The following is an 11,435-nucleotide window of genomic DNA, read 5'->3' as shown; positions in this document are numbered from 1 at the left end:
TTAAATGAGCCTTATTATATATTTCTTTATCAAAGATAAAAATTCGAATAGTAATACTTCAACGTTATCTTTATATTGAAAATTACAGAACAATACCCAAATGAAATAAAGCAAAAATGAGAATGCGTTAATTCCTGTAACTGGGAAGTTCTAGGATGAGTCAGGCTTCAGGCATAATTACATCTAAGGATTAAAATGATATCCTCAGGAATTTGTTCCTCTTCATCCACCTAGTTCCTGCTGTCCTTTCTCCATGAGCTAACAAGTATTTGAGCTTGAATTGAACTCATGTTTCTGGAATCGTAGCCCATAGTTAGGCAGTACTAGAAACAATTCACATTGTAATCTTTCAGCTGCCTCTCTGTTCTTCCACATTCTTAATTGATTTTTAAATTTTTGTTTCATGAATATGGCCAAATTTATCTTCCTTAAGGCGTCTGTATTCATTATATTTATAGCTGGTCTAGGCTTCCTGCAAATTGTCCGTGGCTTGCTATGTCACTTCATTCAAGATCAACTTAGATGTCACTATGAGGGGCTTCTGTGACCAGCTAATCTAAAATATTCCTTTTGGCATCTGTGTCAATTCCATTACCTTATTTTATGTTCTTGGAAGTACTAATCCATTTCTGAACTTAATTATGATTTACTTTTTGTTGACATTATTGCCATTAAGATGTAAGCTTCATATGAACGGATGCCTTATCTTTATGGGACATTACCACACCCCAGTGCTTAGATCAGTACCTGGAACTAGAAAGGCTCTCAAATTACTATTCAACATATTTGATTTGATCTTCTAAATCTTTAATTTTACTCTTTAATATTCTCAACTTTGATTTCAATTCTGATTTTCTTTTAATTCTTGCAATTCTTCAATATTTTGTTATTCCATTATTTCATTTCACCATATGCCACTAGATAGCATATTTATTAAAGGGATGCCATTACGTGTGTGTTCTTATTGGATATATTGATTTGCTTTCTAACAATGTCTTCTAGCTTCTGTTATAAATCATCTTCGTGAATCTGTTGTTCTTCTGGATATTCACGATACTTCTTTGTCTTTGTTTATGCAGCATTTTAAGAGCAGGTTTTTTTTGCTTTTCCTTCTTAAATTTGCATATAATCATTGTACATATTAATGAGGTACATAGTGATGTTTCAATACATATAATGTATAGTGATCAGATCAGGATAATTAGCATATCCACCATCTCAAAGATTAATCATTTCTTTGTGTTGGGAATATTCAATATCTAGTTTTTAGCTATTTGAAACAATATGTTATTGTTAACTATAGTTATCCTATAGTGGTATAGAGCACTAGAACTTATTATTTTCATCTAGCTGTAATTTTGTATCATGTAAGAAATCTCTCCCTATGCCACCCTCCCCCCAACCTTCCCAGCTTCTAGTATGCTTTATTCTACTTTTTACTTCTATAAAATCAATTTTTTTTTGGCTTTCACGATCAGTGAGAACATGTGTCATTTAACTTTCTGTTCCACGCTTATTTTACTTAAAATAATGTCCTCCAGTTCCATTGATGTTGTTGCAAATAACAGGATTTTGTTCTTTTTTATGGCTGAATAGTATTTCATTGTGTTTATACACAACATTTTCTTTATTCATGTGTCTGTTGTTGGACACCAAGGTGATTCCATATCTTGGCTTTTATGAATAGTTCTGCAATAAACACAAGAGTGCAGATTGCTTTTTCTTTTTAAATATTGGAGTGAGAAAAAAAGATACCCAGGATAACTGACAGCATTGGGGCAATTAATTTCTTGTTTTCTCTCTCCACTGTCCAATTTGGGTCAGTTTACATTCTCTTTTTAATGTCATTTTAAACAACGGTAGTTATGTAGAGCTTGCACCCCAATTGTCAATGCCTCACAGGTATTCTTCTGAAATACCACTGAGATGAGGTAGGATTTTCCTTTTATATTTGTGTCTGGTTCTGAAACCCTCCAAACTGTTAAAATACAAGAACAAAAACAGATTCCTGCATTTGCTATACCTAATATTTGGGGACAAAATACCCAGTGGTGTTATTTCTTAGTTCCCAGTGTTCCCGCTCTCCAAACACACATATTTATTTGTGCATACCCACTTTTCTTCTCTCTTTTTTGGTACAGTTTTAGTCCTGGAATGGATGTAGAAAGATTGGTGGTGGGGTCAGCATTCTCTGTCCCCAAAAGCAGGAGAATATCTACCTGGTTTTGTTGTTTGTCAGGAAGCAGACAGTGAAGAGAATTGAAATAACTTCCTACACTATTTATTTTTTGTTTCATAAAACATGGCTTGTGAAGTCACAAGTGGTTTTGTTTTTGTTGTTGTTGTTGTTATTTTTTGTTAATCTAGCACCTAGAGCTGAGTAGTAATTGGAATTTCCAGACTTAAGTAATAGGTTTTCTATCAGTCTTCATTTTGGGGAGGTGTGAATTTTTATCTTGTTCTGTTTCTTCATAGGTATTTTAGTGATAAATTGGAGAGGCTGCAGCAGAAGTTCTCAGCCACATGCACTTTAAGCTGAAAGAAGAGAGAGTGGTGTTTGTGCTCATACGTGGCCTGCAGCCAAAATGTGCTGTGATACTCCTTTGGAGTTTTTATTTTTATTTTTATTTTTCCCTCAGCAGGACAAATCCTAATTCAAAATCTTTAAAGCCTATGGACTGTAAAGTGATCAGATTCGCTTGACATTATGCAAAGCACAAAGCTTTAGGGTTTCATTATTTGTGTTGGGTTTAATGAGCCATATGGGGAAAAAATTAACACCTCATCGTTGTGGGATGGTTAGCACAAAGACAATTAGCAGCACAGGGACATGTTCAACCTAATCTGAAGCCCTGGCAACCTTTGAGGGTTAGTTTTGTTGTTCAACATGCTTCCCAGGAGTTGTCGACTGAGATTTCTGCATGGTTAGGTCCCAGCTTTCGAAGAAAGCCTAGAGCACAAGCATTCAGTAGCGTGGATGCCCTGCGTGTGTTTGATGCATGTTGACGAGCTCAAATGCACTTTCCTCATGGACTCTGATTTGCTTTATAAACCTGAAAAATAACAAAGGTTGCAACTAAATAAATGAGTCACCAAGTGAAAAACACTTCCTTAGCTCAGCACATCTGTGGAACAAATCTGAGAGACAATCAAGAAAAGTCACAAGGACTGCTCTCAGGGACCACTCACTTTCCTTTCCTCAGGAAGGACATTTAGTTTTGCTGAAACCAAGTTCAAAGGATGAAGCTGTCAGTCTACACCCATACACACACATACACATACCACACATGCACATACACACAGCAGCTGCCTTTGGTTTCATAGATCTTTGCTCCAAACTCATGATACTTTAAGCAGAAGCCTAACGTCTAATGGTTTAGTCCAGTTAAATTTCCAACCAAAGGGCACCTGAGAGCACATATATGGGCAACTGACTTTGAGAATGAATATTTACTGGTAGTAACAAGAAACAGATCTGCAGCAATGGTTTCACTACAAGTAAAGAAACAGACTGAATTGAGAAGAGTCTATTCTGTTTAAGTCTATGATGGTTTACTCCACAAAGACACATTTTTCTACTTGGCTTTGATAGACCTTCAATTATGGGACCCATTGTGCTTAGCCTCTCCCTGCTCTTCTATATCTAGAATACTATTTGCTTCCCCTGCACTTTCTGCAATTATAGAAATGTCCTATAAATGCACTATTAAGGTAGCCAATTATCACGTGTGTCTATTGAGCACTTGAAATGCAGTTAGAAGAATGCAGGAACTGAACTTCTAATTTTATTTAATTTTAATTAATTTAGATTAAAATTTTAAATAGCATCATGTGGCTGGTGGCTACATAGTAGAAGACATAGCTCTAGATCTTTACTATTAAAGAGTGGTCCCTACACAGTAACATCACCTGAGAACTTTTAGTATCCAACATCTTGGACTACAACCTCAACATACTGAAAGTGAGTCTATCGTTTAAAAAGATCTTCAGATGATTTGCATGTTCTGTAAAGTTTGAGAACTACTACTCCAGACAGCTACTCATGCTTCAGAATTCAAGTTGAGTCATTTCTTTGGTTAACCAGGATGAACTTACCAGCAGTAGTCACAGTACTGAGGACTCTTGATACTTCCAGGGGCCTATGAAAATGTTTTAATTTCTTTTAAAATCAGAAAGAAAAATGTGAACTTCTAGGTTAAAGAAAATGTTTTAATATATAACAATGCATTCATCTTTCTACAAACACAGTCATAAGTTATTATATATCATATGCAATATTTAATATGTACTAAATAACATGTAAATAAAGGAAAGGGCATTACAGAGGCAAAAGTGCACAGGACACATGAATGTCATACTGTGGCCCTGTTGTTAACATCTTTGCATCCGTAGCATGACTCAGCATTATCTCTTTCTGTCCTGTCGTGGTAAGGGAGGAGACCACCCCTCATATTGTCTTATGCCCAATTTCTGCCTCCAAATTAAAAAAGAAGTAAAAACTAAAAGGCAGAAATGAAATCTACAGGCAGACAGCCTGGCGCCACACCCTGGGCCTGGTAGTTAAAGATCGACCCCTGACCTAATCAGTTATGTTATCTATAGATTACAGACATTGTATGAAAAAGCACTGTGAAAATTCCTGTCCTGTTCTGTTCTCTTCTAATTACCGGTGCATGCAGCCCCCAGTCACGCTCCCGCTGCTTGCTCAATCGATCATGACCCTCTCACATGGACCCCATTAGAGTTGTAAGCCCTTCAGGGGGACAGCAATTGCTCACTTGGGGAGCTTGGTTTTTGGAGATGTGAGTCTATAAATAGATAAGATCTGTAAAAAAGTGATTAAATTAAAATGTGGTCGTTAAAGTGGGCCCTAATCCAAAATAGCTAGTGAATTTATAAGAAGAGAAAATTAGGACACATATTTGTAGAGAAGGAATACTATGTGAAAACACAGGGAGAAGACAGCCATCTACAATCCAGGGAGGAAGAGAGGTCTCAGAAGAAACCAGCCCTGCCAACACTTTGATGTCAAACTTCCAGCCTCTAGAACTGCATGAAAACAAATATCTATTGTTTAAGCCACCCAGTTTGTGGTATTTTGTTATGGTAGCCCTAGCAAGCTAATACATATAGCACAAGACTTCTTACATAATAATGAATAAATGGTACTACTAAAATATGCAAAATGTAGGCTCTCATTCATTCATTTATCCAACAGATGTTATCTTCTATTAAGCAAAAGCAGTCTGTTAGTTGCCGAAAGAGATAACAAGGAACTGGATATGTTTAAGTAATTATATCATAAATTAATATTTTATTGACTTGTCTTCAGCCTATTCCACCAGATTGTAAGCACCATGACTGCAAAGTGTGTTCAATAAATACCTGTGGAATGGATGAATAACTGAGCATGCTGCTGAACAAAGCCCACTGTTTGGGTTGTAGGTTGGTTTTGCAATTGAAGAAGCACAGTCTAAACAGGCAACCGTTCTTGTTATTGTATAATTCCCCTTATTCTTTTTAAGCACATCTTTCTGGCACCTCACTAGTGAACACACCAAGACAATTCTGCTCACTGCTTCTGGCTGTTGAGTTACATTCTCTCCTGGTTCCTCCCTCCTCCCAGCTGCTTTAGCAGTTTTGGCTAAGGATTTTTCTTCCTCCTCTAGCCTCACAGATCTCTCCTCTATGCCCTTCCATGATGGAACATTAGAAACATCTTTGACCCTTTCTGGTAAAATAGACTTTTTTAGGGGTGATGAACGGTGGCCAAAGGGGGAAAGTGAAAAGGGAAGAAATCGAGCTGGCTTCACTTGGCTGGGCTGGGTGCAGGAGGGCACTTTGTGAACACCCTCATGTACATAGTGCGTATTTCCCGGAAGAAGAATCCTGTCTTCAAGGGGCCTGTGAACCAATAAGGAGCAAAATATATGGCAATAAAAAGTGACCATTCTAGAGAAGACATGATCACTTCGTAGTAGTGTGCTTAGCTCTATGTTTTAGTCGTCTATTGTTATGTAACAAATTACCCCCAAAATTTAACAGCTTTAAATGACAAATATTCCTTCTCACAGTTTTTGTAGGTGAAAGATCTAGATGCAGCTTACTTATGTGGTTATTGGTGGGATTTAGTTCCTCACAGGTTATTGGACTGAGTTATTTGACACGTGGGTTTATCCATAGGGCAGCTCCCAATATGGTGCTGGCTGTCCTCGGAGGGTAAAGGAGAACGAGGGAGATGAAAGACTCTGTTTTTTGTAATCTCATCTCAGAACTGAGAACCCCTCACTTTTTCCTTATTCTGTTCATTAGAAGCAAGTACACCCCACAAAGTACACCCCACAATTGAGGGAAGGAGGTGATTACACAAGGGCATGGAAAGCAGGGAGAGGGATCTCCGGAGCCACCTTACACACTGCCTGTTTTACTCTGGTTTGCACTTGACAAATGCTTTTTGAATAAATGAGTACCCAGAATGTGAGAGACTCAGATAAAGGGCTAGAAAATTCAGAGAAGGAACAAGATACGGAAAGGCTCTTTATAGGACATGACAATTTTAGTTGGAGTTAATGGATTAGAATTAGGTTTTGTGGAGTGAACAAAACGTGTGTGGGCAAAGAAATAGCACTAATGGGAGCCTGGAGGAAAGAAAATAGGGGCCAGGAAAAATATTAGATCTGATGTCATTAAAGGTACCACTGGCGTACACCATAAAGACTCTTGTTATATGAAGTTATGAAGTTTTATTCTTGGCAAGTGGTGGCCTTGTTGAGTATGTCTGCAAAAACCTGAAATTCATGAAGGGCATGCCTTCCTAAAGAATCAAACCGTAGTTCTGAAGACATTTCTCCTAATCCAGAGATTCAAAAGAGCAGCTGTCACTGTGCTCATTTAGTTGGCTTCCCTGGATTTTGAAAACCATCCATGCTCATCATTCCTCCCTTGCCACGCTGCTTTCATTAATGTCCCTGCAAGAGGATGGTTTTATAGTAAAACCATCAAAATTTTCAGACTTCTCAGAAGTAGTCACAACTCTAATTGCTTTAGAAGTTAAAAAATAAAAATGTAAGTGACTCATGGTGATGCCAGGTTTTGAGCTATACAATAAATAATCGAATTAGGTAGCAAGGGCAGATTTCAGAAGAAAGATTCTCCTAGGAGATTTCCTGATTCTGACAGAAAATACCAAGACATATACAAAAAAGGCAAGTAGTGCACTGTAAGCCTAAAGAAGCAGCATCTCTTAAGGGCAGTTTTTTTATTTCCTTGCATGCTCTCTGCTGTCAATTATAGTATGGATAGAATAAGAACACAGGTACATTTATCTATGTGGGAGCAAATGTATCTGTATATAAGAAAATCTAAAGTATATGTACTCAACATAAAATAAAATAATCAATACTAATTCCTTGAAAAAATTATTCAGCACTATATGTCTCAAGTAAGTTCTGGAATTAAATATAAATGCTTCAAAGTCTATGGCTGTATTTTAAGTAGCTTGCATTTAAGTGATAGAATAATTGTGAACAACAATTAAGAATCATTTTATCTTTTCTATTTGTCACATGTTAAAAAAGAATCATTCATTTTTATTTAAAATTCAGGGCAAATTTCAAAGTTATATTTAGAGTCATCTATTAATATAATATGGAAAGGTCTGAAATTTTAACTTTAAAAAATGTTTTGACATTGGGATTCATTTTACTGTTTAATCTGTTACTTTAATACCCTCTGAAAGTGGGGGAAATCTAAGGATTTTAAATGACTGAAAAGGGAAGGCAGGTGATCTGTTTCCAGGAGTTGTAAATCTATTCCTCCTTAAGGGTGCAATGTTAAGACTCTGTGTGTTGGTGGTGGCAGCAGGGGCAGAGGTGGATAGGTGAGGGGTGGAGGTGGTGGGGAGAGTGTAGGAAAGTGGAAAGGAGAAGGGTGATTTAATGGTAATCTGTAGTGTTACATTATGTGGCTTGTCTTCCTTCCTTTTCTTCCTCATGTCTCTCCTTGCTACAGTACACCACTCAGAGCCACCTTCAGAAATGAAGGATTATTTCTCTGATCAGTTGGGTATGCTAGCAGAAGTTGCCCTGTTTGGGCACCATCTTTTTTTTTTTTTTTTTTTTTTGAGACGGAGTCTCGCTCCGTCGCCCAGGCTGGAGTGCAGTGGCCAGATCTCAGCTCACTGCAAGCTCCGCCTCCCGGGTTCACGCCATTCTCCTGCCTCAGCCTCAGGAGTAGCTGGGACTACAGGCGGCCGCCACCTCGCCTGGCTAATTTTTTGTGTTTTTTAGTAGAGACGGCGTTTCACCATATTAGCCAGGATAGTCTCGATTTCCTGACCTCGTGATCCGCCTGTCTCGGCCTCCCAAAGTGCTGGGATTACAGGCTTGAGCCACCGTGCCCGGCCTGGGCACCATCTTGGTTGCGAACAACTGCTTCTTCTGAGGTCTTGCCTCACCACGGGAGAGGCTGCAATCAAATATTGATCAACACAGGGGTATAAAGTCCTCTTATCTCCAAATCTGAAAAGTTATTCCAGCTCTCTGACTGATGACTTAGCCAAGTCCGTACTGCTGCTCAAATTCCCTTCCTTGCACAAATGTGAATTCCACGAAAACTTCCTACTAAATCTTCTGCATACTAACCTCCGTCTCAGGGTGGTTTCCTGGTGCACCAAATCTGAAATATCCCTGAAATGTTTGACTAAATGGATCACTAAATAATTTTAATGAATATTCTGCAAATTATTGACCTGACCTTATCAATAATGAGGAACTGTCTCAGAAAGAGTTCTTACACTCAAATATCTTGCAATCTAGTGAGAGAGAAATGGTTAGAAAACATTAAAAAACAACTAAGACATGTTGGAAGAATGAAATTTATAATTTATCATAAGGTTATGTCACTTTAATTCATTTTAATGAATTAAAATGAATATGGTCTCATCTAATGAGAGAGACAAAGTGGAATGAAGAATCTAATTATTAATTAATTATAATGAGATTATAATCTCATTATAGTCCAATGAGAGAGACATAATTAATAAAGATGCAAAAGAAAAGCTAAAATGTCTTTATATTTAATCAAGGTGCAAAAGAAAATCTAAAACGTAGTTATAATAACTTTTACAAAGAAGCAAGCAGTTTATAAGGAAATTTTACCTACATAATCTCATTTAATCATTTAAACCATAACTACAGGTGAAGTTATTAGCACAAATTTATGAGTGGAAAAGTGAACTGAGTGAGTTTAAGTGGCCTGGCTAGGAAACAGCAGAGCTTAGTAAATTCAGCATGGGGAGGAAATAAGAACAACCACATTCCCAACTAATTTTGTCACTCATACTCTCTTTGGCACTGGATTGATGTGGTCAGGAATCTCATGTGTTCCTGACCCTATAATCAGCCTTTGTCCCACTTCTCCTTTGACAATAGTTTATAAGATGAGAGAAAGGTCCTGAGCCAGTCTTGTTCATTCTTAAGGTCTAATACTCTTTTGATTACTTTTTTTTTTTTCAATATTCCTGTCTAGGTTTTGTGATTTTTTTTTTTCTGTCTTCATTTTTACCCCCTTCTTATCCTTTCTTTAACACACTCTTCTCTTTTAGTTCTAAAGTTGTAAGCCAGCACTGTGCAATAGAAGTCTCTAGAATGGTGGAAATGTTCTATATCTGTGCTGATCAACACGGTAGCCACTAGTCATTGTGGCTATTGGGCACTTGATGTTTGGTTAACACAACTGAGGAACTGACTTTTTAATTTCATTCAAATGTAATTGATTTAAATTTAAATAGCCATGCATAGGTTGTGGCCATAGAATTAGACATTGTAGTCTAAGCTTTCATTGGTGCCACAGCTCAGCTGTCTCTTAAGTCTCCTAATTTCCTTCTCCCATCGTGGTATCTCCCTTATAAAGAGGCTGCAATTTCATTCTTTCTATTTTTATACCACTCTTTCCTCTCCAGCCCCAGCGCCATGGATACCAGTTCCCACTGGGCATTTCCAAAGGTGGGGGGTACTCTACAGATGGATACACCAGTAGTGTTGCCAGGCATGTGTTGCTGGGATCGGGAATATGGCCAAAGAGACAACTTGGTCATTGGATGGCACTTTAGTTTAAAATATTGTAGAAACATGCTGAAATTCCCCTTGATCTATTTCTTATGGTGTGAATAGAAGAAGCTTTCTTTACACCTTCTCTGGTTTGTGTAGGTTTCATATGCAACTAGTTAGTCCACTGCCACTCCAAGTAAACGAGTTTACATCTCTGAATCATACATTGCCTTCTCTGCTCAGGAAGACCCTTCTCATCTGTCCCTATCTAAACCCAAAATGTCCATTTTGCCTGGTATTTCTTGGTCAGAATTAATGACTCACTTCTGTGTGTCATCCTAGCTCTCTATTGTCTTGCTCATTATAGCCTGAAGTAGATTATTAGGATTTTAAAAATCTTTTTCTACTCTACTAAATTGTAGATTCTTGAAGGACAGGATAATGTTGCATGCATCTCTGTATCACTCATGGTTAAAGAGAGTACCCGGAACATAGTAGGATCTCAGTATCTCTTCATGGAATTTGCACATCCATTTGGCCTCTGAAAACCACATCCTGTCCTCTACAGCCTGTCTACTTCCTTTTCCTGAGGCCAACTGTCAGGAAATGATGTTCTAAGGTAAGAATTTCTTTCACACACCACCCTAGTTGCCCTCCTATCAGGGCCAATGTGGATTCCACCTAAATAAATGTGGGTTCTAGCACATTTGTTTATCAACGTATTTCTCTGTGTGTAGGTGTTATTGTATTTTATTCATTTCTGGTATATTTACTATGGATTTCTTTTTATTTCCATAAATAACACTACAACTGAAGCAACATATTATCTGTTAAACATCTCCAACAGTCAGAAGGCATTATTGTATGGCTCAGTGTTATCTTTACAATCTTTGTGTGCCTCCTCTTGCCTCCACCTCTTCTATTTTTCATCACTATCCTTAATTTTGCCAATGAGTCCCATGATGGAACTGCCCCAATTGTAGATGTTCTGTAATTATTACCTCCTGCACATGCCAGATGCATCTGAATTCACAAAAGCTCAATATGCATTTGACAAGTTATTAAGTACTAAACCAAAATGTGCTTCAACACCTACGCTTGTGAACTGCTGCAGTAAATAGAAGTGTCTGATGATGAAAGGTATTTATCCTATTTGATAATTTCAATTAACCTGTTTCAGATGTGAAATTTAAAACACTCATTTCCGCAATCCTTGCTGCCTTTCCTTGATAGTTTGAACATGACTCTTAGATTCCTTTGGCTCATGACATGATGCTATATTGAATATTTTCCTAACTGCAAATTTGATTTTCAGTCACATTCAGGCTTATCTCATTGTGTGTTATTATTATACTTGTCAGCAGAGAATCTTTGCAATTGCTCCTT

The 11,435-nt window shown here is 37.6% G+C and overlaps 1 pseudogene; it reads right to left on the bottom strand.

The window, feature by feature from the left end:
* Positions 1–2,965: 2,965 nt before the first annotated feature.
* Positions 2,966–11,435, bottom strand: part of LOC105520748 — a 33,902-nt pseudogene continuing 25,432 nt past the window's right edge.

Source organism: Colobus angolensis, unplaced genomic scaffold (genome assembly GCF_000951035.1).
Source record: "Colobus angolensis palliatus isolate OR3802 unplaced genomic scaffold, Cang.pa_1.0 Scaffold388, whole genome shotgun sequence".
NCBI lineage: Eukaryota > Metazoa > Chordata > Mammalia > Primates > Cercopithecidae > Colobus > Colobus angolensis.
This window is presented reverse-complemented; position numbering and strand designations above follow the sequence as displayed.